Source organism: Pinus tabuliformis, chromosome 6 (genome assembly GCF_031772625.1).
Source record: "Pinus tabuliformis cultivar Carrire ecotype Pingquan chromosome 6, CPIR1, whole genome shotgun sequence".
Classification (NCBI taxonomy): domain Eukaryota; kingdom Viridiplantae; phylum Streptophyta; class Pinopsida; order Pinales; family Pinaceae; genus Pinus; species Pinus tabuliformis.
In genome coordinates this window covers 859,902,302-859,919,085 of record NC_142292.1, presented here as the reverse complement: position 1 = coordinate 859,919,085, position 16,784 = coordinate 859,902,302, and positions in this window count along the sequence as shown.

Here is a 16,784-nt window from a genome sequence, read left to right as displayed (position 1 = left end):
CAGAACCATTGTCCTCATAGGATACTTGGCATGAGTACACTCGAGGAGGCTTATTCTGGTAAAAATCTTGATCTTTCTCATTTGAGGATTTTTGGTGCTAACGTTTACATGCATGTGATGAAGGATGCCAGGAAGAATTTGGAGCCGACCATGGAGGTTGGGATATTTGTGGGGTACACTGATACACCCCACAACTATCATGTGTATTTTCCAGACAGTGATAAAACTGTTGTGCGATGAGATATAAAATTTCAGGAGGAGAAATCCATGAAGTGTTCGCTTGAGAGGGAGCTACACTTGCATGCAAATGAGGAGCTATTAGTTCCTAAGGATGAGCTTCAGGACATGGATCAGCCATAGGACGAGGTTCATGGAGTGGAAGAATCCACTCACGCAGCGCCAACCATCAGAGGGTGAAATCGCTTGACATAAGCTGAGCGACTGGCTCAAGATGCAAAGAAAGTTGTAGGACCACCTACAGCCCAACACAGGCAGAGACAGTCACTGGATCGGTACACTAGTTACATGGCTCTTATGAGCAAGTGTGTTGTGACTGAGCCATCCTCTTTCGAGGAAGCTGTGGAGGATCCCGCATGGGTAGACACCATGGTGGAAGAGTATGATTCTATTGTCAGAAACAGTGCATGGGAGATTGTTCCTAGACCGAAAATGAAATCAGTGGTGGGTTCGAGATGGATCTACAAAGTTAAGCAGGTAGCTGACGGGAGTGTGGAGAAGTACAAGGCAAGATTTGTTGCTTGAGGCTTTTCACAGATAGAGGGGATCGATTATGAGGAGACCTTTGCACCTGTCGCAAGGTATTCTTCGATACGGATGATTCTTGCTCTCTCAGCATAGATGGGATGGCACATTCATTAGATGGATGTGAAGACTGCGTTCCTCAACAGAGTCATTGAGGAGGAGGTGTACATTGAGCAGCCCGAAGGCTTTGAGGTCTTCAGCAATGAGTCACATGTGTGCAGGCTCAAGAGAGCGTTGTATGGGTTGAAACAAGCAACACGTGCTTGGTACACATGGATAGACAACTATTTCATAGGACTTGGATTCTCCAAGAGTGAGGAGGATCCTAACCTATACCAGATTGTGGTGGAGGGTAAGTTGCTTATCATTGTACTATATGTTGATGATTTGATTCTAATGGGTGATGAGCTGTTGATACTATCATGCAAGAAGGATCTTTCTACAGAGTTTGAGATTAAGGACTTGGGCCTCTTTCACTATTTCCTAGGATTGGAAATATGGCAGCGCAGTGGTGAACTATTTGTTTCTCAGGGAAAGTATGCTCGGAAGATACTAGAGAAGTTCAACATGCATGGCTGCAGGCCTGTCGATACTCCTCTTCCTGGAGGTTGGAGGAAGGAGGATGCCACTTCGGGAGAAGAAGTGGATGCCACTGTTTATCGACAATTGGTGGGGTCGTTGATGTATTTGGTCAGTACACGACCCGATATATGCTATGCAGTTAACCAGATTTCACAAGCTATGGTTAAGCCTACCAAACTCTTCTGGAAGGTGGGCAAGCATGTATTGCACTACTTGAGAGGCACATCAGGATATGGATCTTGGTACAGACAAGAGGACGCAGATTGGGCAAGGAGCTCAACGGATGACATCAGTTACCATCATATCAAAGATTGTGTGCAGCGGAGGATCATGTTACTTTCATACATTCCAACGGAGGATTAGGATGCTGATATTCTGACGAAGGCTCTCACCAGGAGCAAATTCGAATACCGCAGAGGCAAGATAGGGGTTGTTGATAATCCATATCTTGTTGAGAGGGAGTGTTGAGATTGCAACAAGATGATGGAGCTTATTGAAAAGAGTCGCCTTCACTAAGTGGGCTCGCAGGCTACTTTTGGCGCAAGTCTATTTTTATGGATGATTGGTCAAGTTGGGAAAAATAGATGGACTTCTATTTTTAGATCACAGCGGAGTGACTACTCAGTCTAAATATAGAACAGTCAAATATTATTAGCTCATAATAATATTTAGACTATAAACTGTCTTATTCTCTTGGAGCACTTCAGGATGAGCTACGAATGTGGTACATGCAGATCCCAGAAGGAAATACGTGGTTACCTATGGGATGACTAATATTTGCATGCAGGACTTCAGTTAGAACTCAAGTGAGTTGAGTTTAGTGGATTGGAGGTGTAGTTGATGGAGTTGTGTTCAGTTTAGCTTTGTTAAACTGGTTGTATTTAGTCTAACTGGAAAATAGACTAGAGATGAGTTGGGTGAATTAGTTATTAATTAATTCACAAGTTATTACTCATAATTCAACTATAGAATACATCAGTTAACTCAGTTGCATGTCAGTGCATGTTCAGTTCAGCAGGGACAGGTGTTAGAGGATCAGATTGTTATCAGTTGTGACTATAGCTGTGCATGATGATTTGCACAATCAGAGGGATTGAGTATGCCAATGCTAATGCCAATACCAAGAATTGTAGCCTGTGCTCATGTCCAACATAGTGTGAGTGATTCTTTGCAGGTGAAAAATGAGTTTGGTAAACCATTCTCATCAGTTCTTGAGCAGGTATTGAGCTGTGGAGGCAGGCAAGCAGTGGAATAGATTTGGAGATCAGATCTAAGCTATATTGTGTGTAACAGGTGGAGCTGGTACTGGATTGCTTGTGATAAGAATTGTACTTTGTAATGTTACATGTTCTCAATCATTAATATACATATAGTGTGGGGTTTTTAGCGAGATGCTTTCCCCGGGTTACATACTGTGTTAATGTGTGAATGCTCTTGATGTTTTATTGTTATTGATGCTGCTATATTGATGATCAACGTAGAGGAGAATATCTATTTTGTATGTATTCTGCAATATTACATGATCGGGATAATATCTGTTGAATATGTGTTAAATTATTCAAAATTTCTACAATTCGGACCCAAGGTTTAGCGCGATTTCTTCTCAAATGGGTTTTTTTTCGCAACTTCTGAAACATCACAGAAAAAAAGTTATAGCGAAAATGCCATGATGACCTGTTTGGAGTAGTGAAACCCTAGAATCCAAACCTCTGATACCAAATGTTATGAAACCAGCTCAAGAAAAGATAGAAAATATAGATCAATGCCTTAGAATTCAGCCTCTTCGAGGGGGCAACCTCCTTTACATTACATAAATGAACAATTCTTTGATGATTCAAATGACAAAACCTCCTTTCTATATATAGGAGTCTAAGGAGTCACAATATAATCCAGCCAACATAACAATAATAATATAAAGCCACAAAAATAACAATAGAGGGATTCTATGGGGCACAGTAATAACAATATGGGGGCAATAAGGGCACAACAATATTAATAAGGGGTATAACTACAATAGTAATGGGGTAATCACTAGTATTATAGGGAACCAACACGTCTCCTGAGGGTTCATGTCGTGCTATTCTGTTTCTTCCTCTTCTGTCTCAGGAGAAAGCAACCACGTGCCTTTGTCAAAGCCACACTCTATTCCCTCTATTTGCTTGCCTACCTTCTTTTCTACCTATTCCACCTAGGCCTTCTCAGCGGCCTCCTTTTTCCTCTTTTCGACCAGTTGTGCCATCTTCAGCTTGGCCTCGTCCTTCTTCTTCTACGCGGCAGACTTGCTGCCACCCACCACCAAGTCCATGGTAGTGCGCCACTCCGCCGGCCATTGATTGAGCACTGCATCGATGGCGTCATCCGTGGCCATATATGGTAAGTTGTACCACTTTTATGCAGTGTCCTTCTGCACCCTAATAGATACTCAATGGAAATCGGCTTTGAACTCGGCATAGCTCTACGAGTTAGCGTACACCATGGGTGACAATAGTAGCTTGTGATTGATGGCCATCCTAATATTCATCTCCATCAAGATCCAGAAGATCTTATTGTCCCGAACTTGCTGCGTATCCTTGGTCGCCCATAACAAAGTGTACTTCGCTGCTTCAGGGAGGTCTAGCATGACCGAAGGGAACTGGCTATCCTCTGGTAGCTCCCGTGCTACCAATACAATCGACATCAAGAGCCATGTGTAGTGGAATGTCTTGCTTTTCTCTTGCGCTTCACTATAGTTTGCCAAGAACTCTCCATGAAGGTAGTCCAACTAGTTAAACTCGACTCCTTCCACATATTTTTGTGTGAGTGCAACGATAGGCACCAGCACCTCATCAGCGCAACACTTATGTATCACCTTCCATGCAAGGATCTACATTTCTACCTTCACAGCAGGGTCATAGATGCTAGAGATAGCATACCTGTGCAACTTCTTCACCAGCTTTAATTTTTCCTTCATTGACTTTGCAAGACCCTGTTTGCAACCCTTGCTGCCAAAGATCATTTTTGGATTCTCACCTATATATGGTAGGTGCGTTATGCGGTGAATCAACATATATGTGATGTGTATCAGCTCCTCCAGCCATAGACACCCATCATGCACCAAGTACAGTAGCTGCTTGATGACCAAAAGTGTAACCGAGGTGCAGTTATAGTGCGGCACCCATAGCAAGTTGAGCAATCTTGCCTTCTCTACTCCCTTGAGCCACCTCCATAGTTCCAAGGTGGTCATTCTCATATTGGTGTCAATGATGTGGCATATCAACTGCTCAATCACTAGGTGCGGGAACTTTTCGTGGTCTACCATGTCCCAGTCTTCAAAATTGAATATCGGCACCTATGCCAAATGCAGACCGTTGAAAGAAATTACATCCGGTAGCAAAGGGGTTTGCAAGGGAGTCTTACTCTCATCAATGTCCTTTTGGAACTTCAACTTAGGCTTGCATGGAGGGACATACTACGACAACCGCATAATAAGGTCCACTCCCTAGGCTTCAACCTCCTCCACTTCGGCTCCCACATCCTCATCATCCATCGGGATGTCTTCGATATCTTCCTCTTCTACTCCTAGGTTTATAGACTTGTCTTTCTCCTTGGCAATGTGTGCACTAGTATGGTAAGCTGCTTGCCCTTTTTTTCCTTCACAGTCTCCTTAGTTGGGGTTGGCTTCAGTCTCGATATTCTTAGTGATTTAGTGACTTCTGCCAATACTTCGACCACTTCTAGAGCAACTACCTCTGCTTTTATGTCCATTTCCTATGCCAACTCCTCTACTACTTGCTCAGTATTTATAACCTCTGGGGGCACGAACATGATCTTATGCAAGAATTCTTGTGTTTCAATCAACAAAGTCTCAAATACCTTAGTAGCTATCAGAAGCTCATATTGCTCACAATTCATATGCACTTGAGAACTCAACAACTCAATTCTCAAAATTCCAATTGTTTCTCGCTAGACTACCACTTGTAATTTATAGGGCATTTTGAATTCAAATCCGACCAATCCTCCAAAAATCGGTTCATTAATGCCGGATTGGCAGCAAATTTTCAAGTATCTAAGCCATAAATTTTATCTTAAATGTTGGTCATCCGTTACATTTGGCCTCACTTCTACTACCTTTTCGTGAACAGTGACCTTAGCAGTCACTTCTTGGCTAACCTACATGATTTCTCCCTCGGTAGTGCAACTCCCTCCGCACTTTCGTGAACCTAGTGAGACTCCCCTACTTTGCACCATCCTCCAATCGTGCAGCTCCCCAACCCAGGTAGTGTATTTTATAGTCTCGCGCCTCCTTTTAGCTACCTGGAGCATTAAGACTATGCTACCTTCATTTAGTCAAATGGCTGGACTGCCGGTGTATGGATTCAAGCAACTGTCATTCGCCTTTCTGGGGAAGGCTTCTCCATTCAATTTTACCAGTTGTACCACTCCTCCATTGGTAATCTCCTTCATAACATAAGGCCCTAACCAGTGCATCCTAAACTTCCCTAGAAATTTATAAAACTTACTATCATATAACAAAACCAGGTCATTTACCTTAAATGAGTGCAACTTAATGTGTCGATCATGTCATGTCTTTTCGCACTACTTTTGACCTGCTGGTGGAATCCAGCCAAAAATATCTCTTCTTCGAGCTCATCCAGCTGTACGAGCCTTTCCTCCAGGGCTCTACAATCCATCATACCTATGAGCACTACTATGCACAAACTAGGCATAATATATTCCATAGGCATTACCACTTCAACCCCATAGATGAGCCTAAAGGGGGTTTGTCCAGTCAACTTCTTGCATGTCATTCGATAAGCCCATAATACTGCAGGTATGCATAGGTCCCAATCACTTCGATGATGGTTCGAATTTAAACAGGAATTCAACAAATTACAGAGATAACCATAAACACAGAGATGCAACGGAAATAATACTTCATTTCATTAATGTAAAACACTGAAATATGCTTACAAACAGAATTGGAAATAAACTAGCTAGGGTGATGGTAGCTTATCTCTGAGAATAGATGTGGCAGCTACATGCCTCTAAACTATGTTACAATGAGGCTCGAAGACCTATTTATTGTTGAGAAACAATGGAAAACCCTTAACATTCCAAAACCTAACCCTAGAAGATGAAATGCCAAACTGTGGGTCCTGTTTTGGTAAATTGGTACATCAACTTTCCGGGGTCGTAACTTTGGCATACGATCTCCGCTTGATATGCACGGTATCTCGTTAGAAAGATCTATCCGGTAAATATATCTTTGGGATGAGCAACATGATCCATGGACCCATGTTGCTCTCAGTTGTCCCAAAAAACATCGTTTAGGGCCTCAAAATGGCTCCGGAAGTTTAGGACTCGAAAAACTGCTAAAAATAGTAAACTGGGCTACAATTAAGGAAACTGAAAAGCTGAAAGAAACAATGGTGGGGGTCCAAGTGGATTTGGTAGGTGGCCACCAATATCCACCTATATCATTCCTCCCCTCTTAGGAAGCAATGATCCCCATTATGTTGATTTCCTCCATGAGATGAGGAAACTTCTGTTGAACTTGGTCCTTGGTGAGCCGCTTGCCCTGGTGAAGGAGTTGGCCTGCTTTGATAACTCAATACAATTGGATATTCTGCTGGCAAGTGTTATATACCTAGGGGGGATAATATGGGGTACCAAGGGAGGTACCCAAGGTAATAATGTAATAATGGGATGGGCCATAGTAATAAATAAGGTGGTTAACCCATGTCATGTAAGGGACCACAAGTAGTTAATAATAATGTAATGGGCCCATGGTATTAGTTGATGGTATGAGGGAACCATGGTAATGACCCATGGTATTAGTTGATGGTATGAGGGAACCATGGTAATGACCCATGGTATTGTATGTATGAGGCCTATATAGAGGCTAGAGACTCCACATGGAGAGATATGAAGATGAAGAGAAGTATTCTTGTATGAACAAGCATATGGCTTGTGAAGTGTTCTCCTTCCTTAAGGAGTGAATTTAGGGTGTTGCCCTACCATAAGGGTTTTGATATTAATAAAGAATCAATTCTATCTTATTTCTGGGTTTATTTGTATTCTCTTATATTTTTGGATCAGATCTACAACAAGTGGTATCAGAGCTACAACAGCAAGTTTGCTTGACCTCTGTGTCCATGATTTGATCAGCTGCAGCTTATTCCATGCAATCTGGATTTCACTCTATGGGTTTGAGTTGTTCTGCAATGTCAAATGTGTCTAGTAATGGTGGTAAGTGTGGCCGTAGGCAGTCCACATTGAACATTGGGTGCAAGCCAAGGAATGGGGGAATGTTGAGCTCAAATGCATTATCTCCCATAGCCTTGGTAATGGTGTAAGGACCATATTGGAGTGGTCTGAGTTTCTAATAGTCTCCGGTGAGGCGTTCCTTTTGCAAATGCAACCAAACTTTGTCACCCACCTAAAACTTGTGTGGTATCCAATGTTGATCATGTCGCTGCTTGTACTTGGCATTTGATTTCTCTGAAATTTCATGGACTTGCTAGTGAATATGTTGGATGTGCTCAATGAGGCTGTTTGCATTATTTTTTTTGGACTAGACATGAGCTGAATCTGTGTGAGTAGCTACAAATGGCATAGCCACATCAATGGGACATAGTCGTTGGAATCCCAAGCCCACCTAAAAAGGGTTATGGCCAGTCGAACTGTGGAGAGCTCGGTTGTAGTTGTGTTGAACATAGGGGAGGATCTCGTCCCATGTGCATGGATTCTTTGAGTTGTACATGCACAAAATATGTATGATCATCCTGTTGACAACCTTAGTCTGGCCATCAGTTTGAGGATGGAACGCTATGGACTTAGTGAGTTTGGTGTCGAGCATCAACCAGAGACTGGACCAAAACATACTGAGGAACCTGCTATCCCAATCTGAGATGATAGACTGTGGGATCCCAAAGTGTACCCACACTCGTTCAAAGAAGAGTTTAGCAGTGGCTTCTGCTGTGATGTTCTTCTTGTATTTAGCCATAATGGCCATCTTTGAGAACCTATCGACGACCACAAAAACACAGTCATTTCCATGCTTAGTGGAAGGAAGGCTTGACATGTAATCCATGGAGATGGATTCCCAAGGTCAACTAGGGGTAGGAAGCGGGGTATAGAGGCCTTGCTTCTTGATGGTCGGTTTGGAAATGGCGCAAGCAGTGCATGATCTGATGTACTTCCTGACATCCTGTCGAAGATTCAACCAATAGAAACACTTCTCAGTACTGCCACCATTTTCTCAACCTAGAAATCTCCAGTAGCCTGAATGTAGTGTGTTTCCAAGATCATCTTGGCACGCTCTCTTGAAGGAACACAAAGGTGACCAAGGTGGCATAATAGGGCATCTTGGAGGTGAAAATCTGCAACATGCTGACCCTCTAAGAGTTTCTGGTAGGTGTGGCCAAATTCTAGGTCGCTTTTATAGAGAATTGACCAATCAGAAATCTTGTGCCCACAAGAGTTGAGCACAGTGGTTAACACCATGATCGGTGGTTGACTGAGGCAATTTGCAACATTATTCATGCTACCCTTCTTATACTTGATATTCAAATGGAACTATTGCAGGTATGTGGACCACTTCTGATGGCGAGGGTCAGTGGTATGTGTGGATGATTATTTCCTTCCACAAAATGTAATGCTTCCATTGTCGGCAGGCCTGCACAATGGAATATATCTCTTTGTCATAAGTGGGATACTTCGGACTGTGTTTGAAAGTTTCTCACTGTGATATGCCATTGGATGCCCGTGCTGAGTGAGGATTTCCCCATTAGCATAGTCAGAGGTGTGATGCAGAAAAGTGTTCCCTCTGCGGACAGAGGCAACCCCTCTAGCCTTAGAGTGGGTCTAGTCATAGCAAGGATAGATCAACAATAGATTTCCTTAAACAATCATAGTTGGAGGCCTACCTCAACTGGTGGTTGATGGAGTTCTATTACACTACTCCAGCGTTCGCTTCCTTCTTCCGAATGAGTGATCAACCTAAAACAATGCAAAGCAAATACAACAAAGCACGTAACCGGAAAACAACAATGATATATTCACTCACAAAGTCAAGAAGTCATGAGCTATCAAGTAAATTACATAGAAGACATAGGAAAACATCATTGATTGTATTAATAATGAAATAAGAGCAAGCTTACAACCAAAGTCTTGATGTCCAAGCCCTCTCAGAGGGTCCAACCAGTGTATTTCTCAAGCATTCACTCTTTTAAGATGGATCTCCCAACACGCAAAGTTTCTCTCTCACTCATAAGTTTTAGCACAAAGTTAAGGGCCCTTCACAACCTTCCACAAGCTATCAACAATCCCACACTTGTCACACCCACACCAGCTATCTATCAAACTCAAAAACACTAACAGCACTGCTCAATCCAAGGATTTACCAACTAGCTGATCATAGCAATGGTGAGTGTTTAAATAGGAGAAGAAGTCTCCATGAAAGGTGGAAGAGAGAGCTTATCCCCAAGGAAGGTAGCACAAATGACGGAACTCCCATACCAGAGGAGGAAGGGCGACACAAACTATGCCAACAAACAGGTCTAGAGACATCCAGAAGGCTGATTGTTGGAACAAATTTGCCCAATATGGATCATTGCGAGTTTATAACTAATATTTAGTGCTGACATCGCTAGTAGGCAATGTAGCCAGTCAAACCGTTGCTAAAGATAGCAAGTAGCGTCACGCTGGAGCATGAAATTAGACCGTCGCTGGAAACAGATTTACTTCCACACTAGAAGCACAACTGGACTATTTACAATTGCTATTCATTGTGTATATTAAGTCCATAGTCACAATGAGGTAGAAAAATTAGGAAAAGTAGGTCACTTGGCAACATAAGAGAGCATTTGTTCAATATGAGCATGTTTCACTGGGACTCATGACATAGTGGAAGGACTTGGGAAAAGGCAGTGACAAATTACTGTGTAACAGATGCCCCCTAAAGTATGAAGCCCGAGAGAGTGGGAGGGGTGAAATGCTTCATGAAACTGACTAAGTTGGAACACCATCTAGAATAACCTACAGGCGCAAGTACAACTGATATCTCTGATAGTGAAGTACACCAATAAGTCCAATGGTTCTCAAGGTAATATCTAGTACAATCCACAAAGTGTGAAGAGGGAGCTGAAGTCAAACACTTGTAGAATCACCCAATCAATGACCAATGATGAAAGTCGACTGTTAGGCATGAAGAATTTGCCATTGAGGCATGCAAGCTATAACGTACCAAAGGTGATCTCTAGGTCAATCTCCTAGACAATGAGCTGATATCAACAGGAGATGACCCGTCACAGGATGGCCATAATGTTTCCCCCATCAATGACACGAGATAAGGGACAAGTGGTAGATGGCGAAACAGAGTATCAAAGGAGGAGGCAGGGATGTAAACTGCAGAAGGATTATACTCTTGAACATGTCGGTGACATGACTTTGGAGGGTGGTAGCATTCAGATACCAAGGGATTAAAGGCTTGATGGAGACAACATGGATTAGATGGAATGAGGCTAAATGGCAACCCAAACCCGTGGAAGGCCAAATGACGATGTATGGATGTCCCAACCCGATAAGAAGCAAAAGTGTCGATGTTCAAAAGTGACTAGCTGCCACAGACAATGATGATTTCCAACTTTCCCCCCACCATTGCTGGCGAGTATCCCCATTATTTTTGAAAAAAATATTGAGTGGGATAGCATATGCTTGTAATATAAGTTCAACCTTCAGTTGAATCGAACCTAGTAATAGTTTAACAAGCCCTAGGGAGGAGAAACTTGAGTCTCATCATGGTGACGAGGCCAATGTCGTCAGGGTTTAATGAGTTTGACATAGGTAAAACTCGGAGTCTTTTTTATGTTTAGGGAGTTTGAAAAAGACATAGAAAAGAAATCTTCAGGGGGGTCCTTTTTCGTAGATTTGTGTCTCTCAAGCCCGAAAAAGTATAAAACGAAACTCAAAAGAACAACTTGACCATTACGATCAAGGATTACTTTTCGTGATTAGTGACCTCAACCCAAAAAAAGTAAAAAAGGTGATCGAAACCACATCATTTCGCAATCAATAATGAAACCAAAATGATAAAGGCCCGACAATCTTTTCGCGTTTATACAGTTGGAAAAGAGATTAAATCAGACCACCTCTTATTTTTTTTAATGACTCAAAAGGAATAACTCAGCTATATTTTCATCTTTTAAGTCAAAAAAGAGCATTAAAGAGGACTTTATGGATCAAGTGTAGACGAAGTATGACGTATCCCCACTACCTGTAGTTCTGCACAAAATACGTCAAATGTAAAACCCATTTGACATAAAATTATTAATATATGCAGAAACACAGTTAAAAAGCCAAAACTTTAATTAACCATGTGATAAAAATGTGAAAAACCCACATTTTAAAGTATAATTTTTAATTTTTAAAAAATTACTATAAAAAGGGTGGGGTAATTCATTTGTTTTGACCATTTGCACTGTTCATTTTTACCTTGGAGCATTTGGAGCACCAACCTAAGCAAAGTTCTCAAGCTGATTTCGGCCTCATCCATCCACGGTTCATCTTGAAACCTTCGCCAAGTAAGTACATTTCGTCTTGTGCTGCATTTTAGTAGTTTTTTTCATGCAATTTGGTGTTGGGTAGGTGAATTTAGATGTATTTTTGAATCGGAGTCTGCCTCTCAATCATAGTGGGAAAACTGCTTGGGTCCTCTATGACTGAGTGTGATTTACACGTAACACCTTTGGATCATCGGGAGAAACTGATGTATTCTTGCAATGATCGCAAGAAAAATGAACTGTGAACTGAGCACCATCACAGCTGTTTTAAAAACAGTCGCGATGGCGATGTAAAATTATTTTTTTACGTAAATTATGAATTTAAATTTGCAGAAAGAGTTCTAATTCAATTTTTCTTGTCATGCAGGGCATCGTGGCATTTGTTTGGCAGGAATGAATTCACGACGTCAACAATGAGGAATCCTTTGCTGATGCTGGGTGCGGAAATGCTTTACGTGCATGCGGGTTGCTAAAATTCTTTCTTCCTCTGCACCTTCGGGCCCAACCCAATTTGCTAGAGCTGCTAATTCATGTCTGGAACCCAATAGATGGAAAATTTGTCATCCATGGCAGAGACATTGAGTTCAATGCTACAGACATATATTTCCTAACTGAATTGTCCCATCGTGGTGAGAGGCCGATTCTAGAGGGCCAATGGACTGGTAGTGAATCATTAGACATGCTAATGGCACGAGTGTGCCCATGGGCACACAAATCAAAAAGCCGGAAGGTGGAAATTCCGGCGGTGGAAGACTTGGTTCTTTGTGCAGTTCTATTTACGGTGATGAGGGCAGTAGGCTTCCAAACCCAACATGAGGCATCAAAGACCCAACTCTGGTTGGTTCTCGAATGCCTCAACCTGACCATGTTCAACTGGGCGGAAACACTGACGACGAACATGAAGAGACAGCTTACCAACTGTCATCGCGGGGAGACGAAACAATTTGGCTATGGGTCTATCTTGATCTCGCTCATGCTATAGTAGGTGTTGGTGCTACAGTTATAGGATATGGACTTGGACGTGCCCAGGCCACGAGAGACCAGGATCACATGGTGGGCACATGTTATGCCACAAGGATGTGGCAGACGACCAGTATCGTGTGGGACACTATTTCGTGAGTGGATAGATCGCCAAACGATCTTCCTCGAGGACTAGCCATATGCTGGTATGGACTTTCGTGGAGACCCCACCATGCAGCTGCCTGCTAGCGAGCAGTGGGATGATGGCGGTAAAGCACTTGATCATACTAGTTTTGTATTTTATCTTTTATGATGTTTTTTTATATTTTTTCATGCATATGTCCTAATGATGTACTCCATGGTATTTGTAGATGTGGGACCAATGAGGCCCATAGGACTGGCTCCAGAGGCATGGAGGAATCCACAGGGCATCAGAGAGCTGGCCTTGGCTCCCCAGGCTAGCAATCCGGTGGAGACAGTGGCCCAAAATCTTGAGGGTCTGACGGCGGGGATCCCTGGTTACATGGCGGTTGAGGATGTCCCCAAAGAGTTCCAGATACATACAGTAGGGGTGATACCCATGGTGCATCGCCTGTTGAAACGAGTCGCACGAGCGGTGGTGTGCTATAGGGAGCATAACCCACCGCAGTAGATGCCTAGGTTTTGTTTCCTGCTAATTTTTTTTGAGAGACGCATGTCTTGGATGTACGGAGAACACAGACTCTATTTGGACATATACACCTATTTTTTGAGTGCCTCGGTGTGCCACATGACATATATATATATATATATATATATATATATATATATATATATATATATATATATATATTCCTATGGTTCATTATTATGTTTCAAATGATTTTATATGCTGTGTTAATTACATGTTACGCAAATGTCTATCTAATACATGGTTTGCTAATGTATCAGTTAACGTGTTTAATCTCCTTGAAATGTGTTGATATGTAATAAAATCAAAATTCCTTTCTAACAATTTAACATGTAAATACAACCTTAAAATCCGATGATCTCTAACAAAATAATGCCCATTAAGATGGTGGACAACAAGCTGAGAATCCAGATTCACAACTAATGTACGAATATCAAGGTTGATAGCCTTGGTCAGTAATTCAATAACAACACTATATTCAACGACATTGTTTGTGGTGCAACCTAGACAAACACCTTGAAGGTCTACTAACTCACTATGAGAATCGTAGATCACCCATGCTGCAGAAGAAAGGTTGCGGGTACTGCGGTAGGTACCATCAGTGAAACCAATGTAAGGTGTACCAGACATCTGCACAAGAAGAAGAAGACACGATAAGCTGCAATTATGCCTACACACTAAGCCAAACATGAAAACACACATACAACGTACCTGCTAAAACACACGTATGTACAAATCAGAATGCATGGGGTTCATGCATAATATTTTTTCAGATAAATCCCATTTCGGGGCTTATCTAGAGGGTTCCCTTTATAATCAATCAGCTCATAGGCCCCTTTTTGCAAAACTCACTTTACAATCTAAGGCCCGTGCCACATAGGCTCAAATTTGCCTGCCCCCAGTTTATCATTTGCTTGATTGTAAAGCAAGACTATATCTCCTTCAACCAAAGAACAAGGATGGATAGTATGATTGAAGTGAGCTTTCACTCTCTTCTTCTGTGCTTCAATGGCTAGAGAGGCTAATTGATGGATCTCGTCTAGTCACTCTAGATAGAGGAGACGTTCTTCTACCGAAGTAGTGTTGGGGGTAATTCAATGACTAATTTCAAGGAAGGGATCTCACACTCAATCGGAAGGGTAGCCTCTAGACTAGTAAACCAATTGGAATGGGGTGAACCCAGTGGCATCCTTCACTGAAGTTCAGTAGGTCCATAAGGCAGAGAACAACATCAAGTGCCAGTTGGACTTGTGCATGTTGATGGTGCGTTGAAGCATCATAACTAGAACTTTGTTGACGGCTTCTACTTGGCCATTGGCCCGAGGATAGTATGGTGTTAAGCTATCATGCACAAGCCTAGCTGGGTTGTTAACTCAGTCATCATATGATTATGGAAATGTTTGCCGTGATTAGTGATGATAGCCCGAGGAACTCCATACCATGAGATAACATGATTAAATAAAAACTGCACCTCTGTGTGACCGTCTTTAGATAGTGTAGGCATCGCCTTGGCCCATTTTGTGAAATAATCAACAACAACGATGATATACCCATGCCCCCCAGCCGAGCTAGGGTTACAGGTCATATAATCAATGCCCCATTTGGTAAAAGGGCCGACGGTAATGATAGGGTGCAATGGAGCGAGAGGCGCACGCATTTTTCGTTGGTAGATTTGGCATTCATGACAAGAACGGATGGCAAGAATGCAATCCTTGAAGATGGAGGGCCAAAAATAACCAGCACGGAGGATCTTTTGAGCAGTAGCATATCCAGACACATGACCACCACAGGCGCCAGAATGGCAGTCATTTAGAACTCGTTCGGCTTCCTAGAACGTTAAGCATCAGCGGAGAACAGATTCAGCAACAAGACGGTACAGGGTGTCCCCAATAATGCAATAGGGTTGAGAATGATGGTGAATCCATCACCAAGCATCTTTGGACAAATTGGGAGGAAAAGAGGACGCCTGAAGATAGAAAATAATATCCCCGTACCAAGGATCGAGGGCACTAATCAAGAACAGAGTTTCATCCGAAATATGGTCCTCTAACTGAGAGGGCGTGGTAACAGATGGCAGAGAGCAAAGCAACTCAGCAAAGACGAGGGACTTCTTAGACTTGGCAGTGGTGAATTCCAAGTCGAACTCTTGGAGGATGACAATCCGCTTTGAGTATTTTCCCCCCAGTAACTGATGTGACAAAATGTACATCATTGGGTTGCAATCAGAAACCACCATCATGGTGCGCAATAATATATAATGGCGGAAATGTTGGATGGCACAAACAACAGCCAATGCCAACTTCTCGACATACGAATATCGAGTTTCCATATCTAGTAAATTGCAGCTGAGATAGTAAATGACATGCTCAGTGTCATCGTCATCATCTTGAACTAGAACCATGCCAATAGTGGTATCAACAACGGTTAAATACAGAGTGTAGTCACGATGATAATTAGGAGGATGCAACAATGGAGCAGAAACAAGGAGGGCCTTGAGGTTCTCAAATGACTTTTGTGCAGCGGCATCCCAAAGGAAAGGGGTATCCTGCTTTAATAACCGTGTATAGCCTTTGGCCACTTCGGCATAATTTAGAATGAATCGTTGTAAAAAATTCACTTTACCTTGCAAATTATGCAATTACTGCAAAGAAGCAGGGGGAGGAAGATTCAGGATGGCTTCCACTTTAAGGGGATCGAGACAGATACCCTCTCGAGAGACGATGAACCTGAGAAGTCTGCCTGACTTAATGCAGAAGACACATTTATGCGGATTCAGTCAAATACGATAGTGTCGACAGCGGAGAAAGATTTCATGCAGGTGGGTTGGATGGTCCTGGCGCTTTTCTAAATGAGCCAGAAGATCATCTAGGTAGGGCTGCACAATGTGTCGAATATCATGGAACACATAAGACATTGCGCGCTAGAAGGTGGCACCGGAATTTTTTAAACCGAAGGGGAGCTTTTTATAAGTGAAAGTGCCCCACGAATAGATAAATTCGATCTTGTATTGATCTACAAGTGCAATATTAATTTGGTTATAACCATAAAAACCATCCATGAATGAGTATATTTCACTCCTGGCACACTCATCAATGAGCTGGTCAATGAAGGGTGTAGGGTAGTTATCTTTGGGATAGGCACAATTAATATCACGATAATCAACACATACCCTGATAGTGCTCTATTTTTTAGTCACAGGGACAATATTAGAGACCCAATTTATGAGTTGGATGGGGTAAATGAAACTATCTTTAAGAAGCTTTTCAACT